Source organism: Polypterus senegalus, chromosome 11 (genome assembly GCF_016835505.1).
Source record: "Polypterus senegalus isolate Bchr_013 chromosome 11, ASM1683550v1, whole genome shotgun sequence".
Taxonomy (NCBI): domain Eukaryota; kingdom Metazoa; phylum Chordata; class Cladistia; order Polypteriformes; family Polypteridae; genus Polypterus; species Polypterus senegalus.
The window spans coordinates 43,961,071-43,973,479 of record NC_053164.1 but is presented as its reverse complement, the minus strand read 5'-3'; the positions used below and the strand labels follow the sequence as shown (position 1 = coordinate 43,973,479).

General features: G+C 40.4%; 1 protein-coding gene across 2 annotated transcripts in view; it reads right to left on the bottom strand.

The window, feature by feature from the left end:
* Positions 1–12,409, bottom strand: part of zmat4a (zinc finger, matrin-type 4a) — a 459,635-nt gene that overhangs the window by 38,000 nt on the left and 409,226 nt on the right. The window lies entirely within an intron of this gene.

Below are 12,409 nucleotides of genomic sequence, written 5' to 3'. Positions count from 1 at the left end.
AGGACGGAGCTGGAGTGAGGACTGGAGGCGGCCAGGAGAGCAAGGCACAGAGACTGTGAGGCCTGGACTTGGGGGAATCGGTGCAAGAGGCACTGGGGTTGTGAGTGCACAAAGTTTGTAAATAAACAGCGTGTTGGGTGATGAACAACATGTCTGCCTGTCTGTGTCCACACTATCTATCTATCTATCTATCTATCTATCTATCTATCTATCTATCTATCTAAGCTATGTAGCATAGTGTCCATGGCATTAGACTTAAAGCTATTGTTATTCTTCTGGTTTTTATTTTTTGGAAGAATGAACTATGAAATAATTTGAGAGGCAAACTGAAAGTATCTTGGGGTGTTGAAAATGATAGATGTTAACCAGGTTGACGTCAGAACCACGTTAATTAAAAGAGCCTTTTATCAAAACCAGAACTTTATGCAAAATTCTAAATCAAAGTTCAGATCAATGTCGTAGCTATACTAAACCTATAACTTCTACATTGTGCTCTTCAAAGTCCTAGCACTACTGTATCACAGTTATTTGCCTTCACCATTGAAAATTTGAATACCAGTATGTGCACTGTGCCATCTTTTAAAGGGACAGGGTGCTGACGTCATACATAATGCCACATGAATAGTAACAGGCACAATTGCCATCAACAAGTTCATACCCATCAAAATAATTTTAAAAAGGTTTATCTATGAAAATAACAGCTAATTATTCAAAAAATTATTTAAAACAAAAGTTCTCCCATGAAATTTTGTCAATAAAAATAATAACAACATCAATAATGCCCAACATTGTAAACAACTGATATGAATAATATTTTAAATCTACTTGAATGGAGACATGAGACTAATATACTATTATGAAGCAGAGTTCCATGGGCTGCTAAACATGGCACCACCATAACCTCCTTCTCTCATGTGTTTTCCTCTATTTGCTTAAGGTAAAAAGATTTAACTTTTTCAGTCTTTACCAAAAGCTGCTACCATACAATCCTGAAAGGAGTCTAGTAGCTTGTTAGCAGTGTTATATCCTTCCTATTGTGTTTAGTTTGTAATTTTATTTCTAATGTCATCTCATCAGTGTCATTTTTCATCTCTTTTGTATACATGCTCTAATGCACATGCTGTGGCTCTAAAATGTTTTTAATAAAGAGCATATTTTATGAAAGAAGGAGCCAGTACCTCTCCTAACAGCTCTGGGTGCAAGGCACACCTTTGGATATGGTGGATGTATAATATTTTACAAAAATATATGTCTTAGATTTGTAGGTGCATTTACATCAAATGAAAAAGCAACATAAGTGTCTGTTTAAATGAAACAACTTAGCTCGCAGTGGACTAGTTTTATTCAGATTTAATGTGCTTATATGTTGTGGAAATCCGTCAGGAAAAGTCAGTTTTCATTGAGATACCTCAAAAGAGTATACTGTACAAATTTTTGAAATTTCAAAAAACTTCCACTTAAAAAAAACAGGCCGATTTTTGTAAGTCATCCACCACGAAAAACTGCAACATTTTGTGCAACCTCGACTACTGACTCATTCACTCTTTTAAGATTACCTTGAAAAAGGTTATTTCAACATACATATTTTTCTCTTTCACATGTCTGATAGCCATCATAAATCTCTAATATCAGTTACTGAAATGTCAGCAGAGCTGTGTGCACAACCAGGAATTCAATGTCAAGTTAGCAGCTTTCACTCAGACATACCTAAGCATAGATTTTATCTCTCCATCAGGTACTTTTTTCAAAGACCTTATATATAAGAACATAAAAAATTTGACACATGAGAGTCTATTCAGTCCATCAAGCCCGTTTATTTAGCTAATAGCTAAGTTGTCCCAATATCTAATCCAGACACTTCTTAAGAAACACTAAATGAACAGACATCCACCACAGATCAAAAACAACTGACCACAGCACACTAATCAGTACAACTTCTTGAGTCCAAAACTGCTGTCTAAGAAAGCTATTTTAGACTCCTTATAATATTGTTAAATGCTATATAAAAGTCATGTTATTACATTCTATATCACTATTATTTTTGAATATGATCCATTGTTACAAAAATAATATCTAAAAATGTGGTACCTCTGTCTTTGATAAAGTTAAAACAAAAATAAAAAAAGCTGCAGCCTTTGAATACACCAGAACGTTATGACATGTGTACATTTTCTTAAAACAGCACATATAGAGAATTCCTCTTTGGAGGTTCTATGCTATTTGTGCAATTCCATTGCTTTATAGTAGAGAAAATGGAATAAATGTTGAGACTGAATGCATATGAGTTATTAGAATTTACAGTATGTCATTATTAATGAACTGGAAGTGGAGTACTGAAGGGCCAACAAAGTGAAAGGAGCTCATGAATTAGTAAAAAAAGGAGGAAAAAGAGGTTTCATATATCATTATATTCATACTTGTACTATGTTATGATGAGGTATAGTTAGGAAGCTGGCTGGATGTACACAGGTCTGTGTTGCGAATGTACATGAGTGGGCACATTCTAACTCTCCGGGCACATCTGAGGTATGTAATACAACCCAAGGTCAAGAGGGGGTGCTGCTATTAACTATGTCATCTTCTGTTCCATCAGCAGTACTGCAAATATGCCCAATGACTGCATTTGACTTCACCCCTTCTGGTAAAATTTGAGGTCACTGGAAGGTGGCGTCACTCAGTGAATAGAACACACCGCAGGATGGAGCTCCTATCTGGTGACTGACTGAGTTTTCATCCTATTTCTCTGTATGTTTAGCATTCGTTTGCTCAGAAGTTGATGCGCTTGTGGCTTCCTGAGCAGCTCTTCTTTTCTTCTTTTTCGTTTCTTCTCTTCTTTCATCTGCATCTTTTCGCATTAAAACTGATTAAGTCAGTGTTTGTGTTATAATTACTTAGTATGTTTTCTTAAATTTTTCACTTAAGCTAAAACTTAAGTCTTCAATCTGCCTCAAGAATGATTAAAGATATAAAGAGGTGGTAGGGATGAGAATGGCACCCGTACTCATGCACTGCACGGCCGCCCGTATTGTATTGTATTGTTTTTTACAATAAAATAAAAATAGAAAGAGGAATAACCTTGGAGGTCAATTATCACCAGAAAGTGGATAGTAGACGTCACATAGTATATGTTGTGGCGAGTGGCTGGGGATGGTACCCAGCTGGGACACCCAGGAGACCCAGAGGAGGGCTTATGCCTCCTCCAGACCACAAGGGGGTGACCTCCCTGGTGGCTTTGGGGACCATGGGAACAGAACTTAGAAGCTCAACCATATAGGGGCCCATGGTCACCGCCAGGGGGGGCCCCAATGCCTGAGGAGCCCTGGGGGAAAGAAGACCAGGGACATCCGGAGTGCTTCCGGGTGCACAGCCAGCACTTCTGCCACACTTGGGAGTGCTGGCGGAAGATAATCGGGAGGCACCTGGAGCACGTCTGGGTGTGTATAAAAGGGGCCACCTCCCTCCATTTGATGGCTGGAGTCGGGAGTGCAGGGGACGAAGTCAAGGTGGAGAGGAGCAGAAGCGGCCTGAAGAAAGAGAGGCATTGTGAGGCCTTGACTTTGGGGGAGTTTTGGGGTTGTGTGTGCATTAAATAATAGGGATTTTAAATAATGTGTGTTGGGAGATTCAAAACGATGTCTGCCTGTCTGTGTCTGGGCCAATGGTCCACAATGGCATCCAGGATGGGACTCTCCACCTGTTACAAGGCGGGGACCTGTCAATTTAAATAATTTTGTGGACGGCCCGGCACAGCAGGAGCGCCCACACATGCGCCGCCGGAGCGGCATGCACACAACCCCGGCAGATAGACTCACCTCACGGACCACAGAAGGGCCATTCCCACCTGGTGCGTGAAGACAACGACGGGCGTAGCCGGAGTGCAGCAGGCTCCTACGAGCGTGCTGCCACTGAAGGCACCCAGGACAGCATTGTGTCTAGCGAGGCCACGCCAAGGACGTTTCCTAAGACAGAGGGGATCTGGGTGGTAAGTTCCTTGCCCACCGGCAGCCAGTCCTGTGGGGCCGGGCATGTTTTGTGTGTTGCAGGCAGGGGCTGCCCGGATCCACGTTGGTGGCAGATGCACGCCGATCTGTGGGGCTTCGTCGACGTGGCGGCAGCAGGGAGAGCTGCCGAGGAAGAAATGCTGCAGCTCAGAAAGCAGCGGCAGCTGCAGAGCTGCCCGGAGGCTCGTCTCTGCACCAGGAGGAGGGGAAGCAAGATGGCCGCGGACCGGAAGTCCATCCCTGAGACAGGCAAGGGATTGGACGGTGTGTCTTGTGTGCCCACTGATGATTGGATGGAGGTGGGACCAAGGAATGTCCATCCCGAGCCAGGTAAGGACCCGATTGGGCTGGAGGAGAGGCCCCACAGGAAGCAGATGGTGTGTGAAACTGATCAAAAGGTAAGTCCACTATCAGCTGACTGTCTGTGCTTGCTGGCGGCTCTGCGCAAGCTGGGGGAGTGCCTTCAGCCCACAGAGTCGCTACTGCAGATGTTACATGCCCTCCGAGAGGAATTGGAGAAGCTGGAGAGGAAGACAGTCACGTCTGTGACAACGCTGTGACAGTGGGCGGATCGGCGTCATGTTGGATCCTCAGGCCAGAATGGCACGGCGGGGCAGGAGAGTGGAAACCGCCCCATAAAGGATAAGGGAGACCCCACCGAAAAAAGAACCATGACGTAAATGATCAGATTCAAGTAGGGGGGCTCCGATAGTAGATGCGGCGGTGAGAGATGATTACGTGGCGAGGGGAGAGAGAGCGAGAGGGCAGGCAGGACACTGACTGATTAGTGCCATGGGTCCTAGCACCCTACGCCCCAAGCCAGTGACGGTCTCACACCGCTCCACAGGGACGCAGACAGGACAGGGTCTATACCTTTCCTATAGGGAGACCCAAACAGTCATAGCATCCCAGAGAAAGAGGAGGAATCGAAGGAAGAGAGCCGGTTCCTCCGATACGGGAGGACATGAGGCTGGGAGCTCACGTACAGAGAAGGGCCGCCCTCTGCGGAGGCAGAGGGAAACCCCAGAGTCAGCTGTGATGACGGGTGTGCGAGCGGTCCCGTCCATTGTCCAAACTAGGGGGGCATGGAACCCACGGAGAGGGTGCCGAAGGCACAGATCCCTGGGTGCCGGTTGTAGTTGGGAGCACTGCCTTTGTGTAGCACGAGGATGCGAGGCGGTGGTGTCCGGGCAGCATCTCCGCCACTGTTTCTGCTTTGTGTGTTACAGGACTAGGCCCTGGAGCTGCAGTAGGATCTGCTTTGTGGGAGACCTGCCATTGCGGGACGGGTCACTGGTTCCATAGGGGTCTCAGCTGGCGATGGGGCACTGTGGTGAGTGGCTGGGGATGGTACCCAGCCGGGACACCCAGGAGTACTGGAGGAGGGCTTATGCCTCATCCAGACCACAAGGGGCAACCACCCTGGTGGCTTTGGGGACCACGGGAACAGAGCTTAGAAGCTTAACCCTACAGGGGCCCGTGGTCACTGCCAGGGGGTGCCCCAATGCCTGAGGAGCCCTGGTCCTCAGCACTTCTGCCACACCCGGAAGTGCTGGGAGGAAGAAGACCAGGGATACCCGGAGTGCTTCCGGGTGCATGGCCGGTACTTCCGCCACACTTGGGAGTGTTGGTGGAAGCTAATTGGGAGCCACCTGGAGCATGTCCAGGTGTGTATAAAAAGGGGCCGCCTCCCTCCATTCGATGCCTGGAGTCGGGAGTGCAGAGGACAAAGTCAAGGTGGAGAGGAGCGGAGATGGCCTGAAGAAAGAGGCATTGTGAGGCCTGGACTTTGGGGGAGTTTTGGGGTTGTGTGTGCACTGTAAATAATAGGCATTGTAAATAAACACGTGTTGGGTGATTCAAAACGATGTCTGCCCGTCTGTGTCCTGGCCATGGTCCACAATGTGTACCAAATTTCAGGTCAATAGGTCAAATGGTTTGCGAGCTACAGGTAATTTTAAATCCTGGACAGACAAATGAACAGCCACGGTAGCATATTATATAAGAATATATATATATATATATATATATATATATAATATAAATAAAACATAAACATTTTGTATCATAAAAAATAAACTAAAAATACATTATGATGAAAAACTAAAACTAAACTGAATTTCCAAGTAGGATCAGAAGTAACATAATATGAAAAATGATACTTAAATAAAAACAATATTACATAATCAACAAATACACTTCAGCCAGCGCAACATCTCAGCAAATTTATTCAAAAGGAAGCAGGTAATTTTAATAGTAATATCCTATCTGAAAAGATTGTTGAATTGTAATGATTATTATTCTCCAAGTACATACTTTAATACAATCTTATATACTACTGCACCATATGTAATACAAGTCTGCCACATGTGGACAATTATTATTAACTGAATGACTTGCATTCACTTGCTGCTTGCCATTGACGTTTAAAAAAGAATGAATGCATTGACCCTAAAACTGGAACACTTCATTTAATCAATCTGCTTTATGTATAGGAATTTAAAAAAGAAATTGCATTTCTTAATCCAGTTCTGTGGTTTTACATATCAGATGTGAAAGATAGGTGTGCTTTTCATGAGACTAAAGTTAATAAAATAGGACACAAGGAAATGGGTAAAAAAAAGAAGTGGCAAAATACAAAATAAACAGAAAAACAAAGAGTACTGCCTCTCTGGGCTTTCCTCTGTCTATCTAATGAAATGTCTAGCCATGTTTAAAAACTACAAAGTACCACTCTACTTTACTTTTTGTTCACTTTCTGTACCTCTCTTTACTGTCCCTATACCTTCTAGAACTATACCTACCAGCCCCAAGAGTCTCTACAATTCAGAGTCCAAACTCCTATTAAAATGGTCTGGTAACTCCCAGGAAGCCATAATAGATAGCAGAAGGCCATAAAAAAACTTATCAGGCCTCCCTATTGCTGTCATTTGGACTGGAGAACTCCTAATAAATCACTTCACATGCCCCACTGCCTTTCTCCACATTCTAAGCTCGTCAAGAAATTATTCTTATGATTTTTCTACTATTCCTGGTGGCTTTTTATTACTGACACAGCAATATTTTTCAATTATGCATGTGCTTAACTTCATCAGGTATGGGGGCTCCTGTTCCCTTCCGTCACCCAGTTAATCTTTAATACTGTTTTTTTTAACTGAATTAAAAATGAAAAGTAAAATCTAATATATACTTAAATTTCATCAGATTTTGTTAGATTTATCTAATTTTATAATTTGGTGACTAGATGATTATTAGGATCTCCAGATGTAAAACTATTTTCTTTTGCAAATCATTGTAGGTAGTTTTGATTTCTTCAGCAGTAGCACCATTTCCAAACACTGTTTCATAAATAATGGTTCACCCACATGCTTTTAAAATTATTCATAACATTCAAGCTGTGTGGCTTACAGGGTTATAATTCCATCGTAAATTTTTCACCACTATGTTTGTGGCCTATTTGAGCATTCACTTTGTATAGTAAAAACCCTCTTACTATTGATTCAGTGGAAATTTTGGTGGAAATTAAAAATTGTTATGCATTTCGCAGCAATTGTAAATACGGAATCCCTGAATCATAAATTTAAAAAAATGAACTCTGTAGTGCAAAAAGCCATACTAATTTTATTGCATAATAATTACTTTATTTACAGTAGACGTTCCTCATCTTTGATTTTTGCAGATCTTACCACATCTTCCCTTAATGTATGTTTCTGTCAGTACAATATGTACAGTATTTTTACTAACACCGCAGTATGTAATTGTATAAATGCACAAAACCATCAGGAAATTATATTTCTGAATTAAACAAGTCAAGTAAATGGATGGATGGAGCAAATACCATCACAAGACTCTTTACAGAGCAAACAAGATTAAAGTGGAGTATCAAATACAAAAACTAACCAGAACAATAAAATGCAAAGGTACGTATATACACAAAAAAAAAGAGTAAAAAAGAAAAAGACAAAATCGGGAGTGGTGTCCCCTAGACTTTCTCATATACTCAGATATGGGGATGGATATTTAAGGAGTAAACTGCAAGACAATGATTATATTTTTATATTATGTACATTAAAGAATAACAACAACAAATCAAATTAATAATATATTGAACAATTATCATAAAAGTAAAGTTGAATAAATCAGACTCTGCAGCTGCATGAATAGAAGGTAAAGTACCACTTCCAGTTAACGGAAATAACCCACAAGTTGAGAGAAATCTACGTTTTGTATCTAATACCTGTATGCAAATTAAGTTGACCTAAGTGAAAGCGTACTCAAGTTATCATGTTTAAATAAACACACGCAGACATAATCCCCAAAACTGTATTTTCAGACTCAGAGAGGTCTAAAACATCGAGATTCATTAAAATCTCGAAGTGGAATTTTTGGAGGATTCCAATACTTTCCCTATACTTCGTACACAAGAAAGTCAGGTAGGTCTAAAACGTGGAGATTCATCAAAATCTAGACATCGAATCTTTGGACGATTACAATATTTTCCCTATACTGTGTATACAAGAAAGTAAAAAGACAGGAGGAACATGGAAACAGTGACATGCGTTTTTTGTGGGCAGTGGCTCAAAGGGTGAAAAGGGGCACTTTATGGGAAATTAATCCTGGGCATAAATTAGGGCTCTGACTTTAATTTCTGAATTTTTAATTTCAAAGGAATTTTGGATGTGCCTTCAGGGGAATTAATTTAGGCATTAATTGTGAATTATATAAAATTATCTGAAAGGACACTAAACCCCCTCTACTGTGCATTCGCTTAATTTTTCTAAAACAACACATCTTAACAAGGCAAAAGAGCAATTAAAAAGAATTTCTATTTACTTACATGAAATGAAATACTAACCCATTATAGCACTGCAAAACCAAGTTTTTTTCCCTCTATACAGTGCCTATTGTGGATCAAATATTTAGGAAGTTGCCAGAACTGATCATCTGGTACCATAGATGCCCATTCTTTTTTTTGCATTAGTCTTTCAGCAAGAAAATTTAAATCATTATGATCCAGAACCTGAAGTAAAATAAATGATCATCTTTATACTGTACACTATATGTATTAAGATCCATCAGGAACATAAACAAAACAAAAATCATAAAGGTAGGTGTTGTCAAATGAAGGGTTTTTTAGTAAAAACTAGCTGAAATTCCCAGCGTTGCCCGGGAGGAAAAAAAGCACTAATGTGCTTGTCTTGCGGTCTTGTATGTATGTTATCATTCAGTTGACACTTGGAAGCGGCCCACTCTATTTAATTTCAAAAGCAACAGGGCCAGGCGGTGGTGCTCAAAAATAAACAATGCTGGCAGTCACCTCCAGTTCGCCCTCTGGAGGATCCTTCCAAGTGTCAACTGGATGATAACGTGCATACAAGACCGTAAGATCACCCCCCACCCTACCCAGAAGGGTTGATTTCACCCTACAGTATTTTTAGTTGACCAATGAGAAACATATGTACCAAGTTTCATGAAAGTTGCTCCAGCCGTTCGGAAGTGATGCTGGACCATAAATACATTCACACATGCATACATTGACTTTTATATATATAGATTTCCTTTCCCATGTTTTGACAGATTACAATGACTTCATCTAATCATTAAAGTAATAAAAGTTTTTATATAAAAAAATCTTTAATACTTTATGAAAATGTGGACCAGCTAATAACCATAACAAGCAAGCTAGAAGAGCTAGTGTTATAAGCAAAGTGAATACGTGTGGCTTGCGCTAAGACATTACAGCTACCATTCACGTCACAGCATAAAACAAAGCAACACAAAGAGCACACATCATTTTTTTTTTTGTGGAGTTATTAGTAATAATTTTCTTTTTTCTTATGTAGTGAAAAGTCAAGCAAAATGACACCTTTTATTGGCTAACTAAAATTTTTTATTAAGTATGAAAATGCAAGTTACAGTAAATCAAACTTAACCATGAAAATGTCAATACAATACAAAAGAAGCACTTGTGCTCAGATCAGTTAGGCCAGGGGTTTAAGCCACTGCAGCCACCCTGCTGTGCACATCCCTGCATGATTGAATATCATGTACAAGATAAACATTTTTAAAGCAAGTGTCATGAACTCAAAGTCTTACAAATCCATACCATTACAAAAAGAACAAGGCAAAAATCAAAGAAATAAAGTTCAAGACAAAGGGATGAAATATTTGTAAAGATTTCAAAATTAGTTGTCCAAGCTGGTTTTTGTTGTGATAAAGCCAATTCTGTCACCATGAAGAGCAGAACGGAGTGTGGAGTTAAATAAATGAAGGGGCAACAATTGAAAAGCCATAGAGTGGATGGGCCACACAAACAGACCTTTAAAGCACAGGAGCCACAAAGGATAAATTATTAATAATTGTACAGTATATTAAAAATAATATAGTACCCACAAACCTGCTTAATCCAATGTAAGGTCACACAGGGCCTGAACTGATCCTGCCAGCAGTGGATGTAATGCAAGAGTGTGATAGTAGGATTTACTAACTTATCAATATATTTTTATTTAAATGTATTTAGCTTATTTTAAGTAATCTTGTCAAGTAAAATTACAAGTAAAAATACTTCTTTTGCTTTTCTTTAGCACAAAAATCTGCCAATGGGACAAGCAAAATTTACTTACAACAAAGTTAAATAATCTTAAATACAAATTTCTACTGTAGATAATTCAATAAAACTTATAAAAAGAAAAACAAGGTTTAATGACTTGATATAAAATGTTTCACTTTTTTGCAGTGTTATGACCTTCAACTTGATAAGCAGGTGAAAAAATGTATGCATTATTCGACTAGCGTATGGTCTGGAAAAAATTTCTTAGCTGACCTTGCCAATTCTGCCCCCGAGCTTTTCACTTAGCTTTTTAAAATTTCAACCAGAAGTGACACCTCCCCACCTTTACTAATATTAGTTCTTTTGATGTGGACAGTGACAAATGCATCTATCTCTGCTTTGGCCATGGGCTCAACCACACACACATGCACATACACGCTCACACACTCACAAACGCAGAGGGAGATCTCCAACCTGTGCACAAGTTAAGGCAACACATACACTGAGACTCTGTATGTTTACTCCCCTGATAAATGAGCTCCATACCATCCTTCTAAAGATGGTTGCTTTTCTCAATAGTTTCTGAATTGCATATGCTAGGCTTTCACAGAGAGTTGAACACTTTCCCAGAGGTGCATTCATCTTTTTGTGTGGCTTTCCTTTTAGTTTAGATGATGAATATCTATTTGAATATATGAGTGTGTGGCTCCATGAGCACATGTTATACAGTAGGTAAAGAAATAAAACTGGCAATATTTTTTAAAACCCATTTATCACTAAAAGCCTTTACTGGCTTAGATCATCTGAGACGATTTAAAAGTCATGAGAGCTGTCTGCAGACTTGACTATGGATATCCTGGCAACGTCACCATTCAAAGCTTTCAAACCTGGGATCTCTGCTTCCTTTTCGGGATAACTTTTATTTATTTAATAGAACCTGTTACAGCATATGTGCCATATGTGTACACTCTTTACTGAGCACAAGTGCAAAGACAATTTATTTTGCATTATATGACAACAAAGCAACTAAGGCTAAATAAATACATGTCATAAGTCCGTGGTTGAGTTTGCATGTTCTGCTTCGGTTTTTGTGACTATCAATGCCTTTGAGGATTATGAAGACCTTGATTAGGTCCCCCAACAGTTCCTTCTGCGCGAGACTACACAGGTTTAACTCTCTGAGACTTTCAAAGTATGACACGTCCTCAAGCCCTTGGATGAACTTGGTTGCTCTCCTGTGCACAACCTTTTGTGGGTGCTCTGGTTTTTTCCAATATCCCAAACATGTTTGTGTTAGGTTAATAGAGAACTCTAAATTGGCCTGGTGTAAATAGGTGATTTTGGAATGTGTGTGATTCTACCCAGAAATGGATCTCTGAGCAGTGCTGCTAAATAGGTTCTGGCTGCCAATGACAGATCATCTAAGGTGCAGATTTCTTGCATTAGGGTTTGTTCCAGGATTTCTCTGTAATTGGCTGCATTCATTTTCCCCTATACTCTCACAAGCCTACCAGAGCTGGCTGCAGAGAAGCATTCACACAACCTGATGCTGCCACCCCATGCTTCATGGTGAGGATGGTGTGTTTTTGATAATACGCAGTATGCCAAATGTGGCATTACAGCCTGATGGACAAAAAGCCCCATTTTGGGTTCATCGGTCCACAGAACATTCTTCAAACTGACTTTAGAGTCTCCCATTTACCTTCTGGCTGAGATATCAGATGTATTTTTCTTATAATTAACTATCTCTTTGCCACTCACCCATAAAGCTGAAGCACCTGTGCAGCAGCTGTTACCTGTATAGTTCCTCCAATCTCAGCCACTGTAGCCTGTAACTCCTGCAGAATTGTCATCGGTC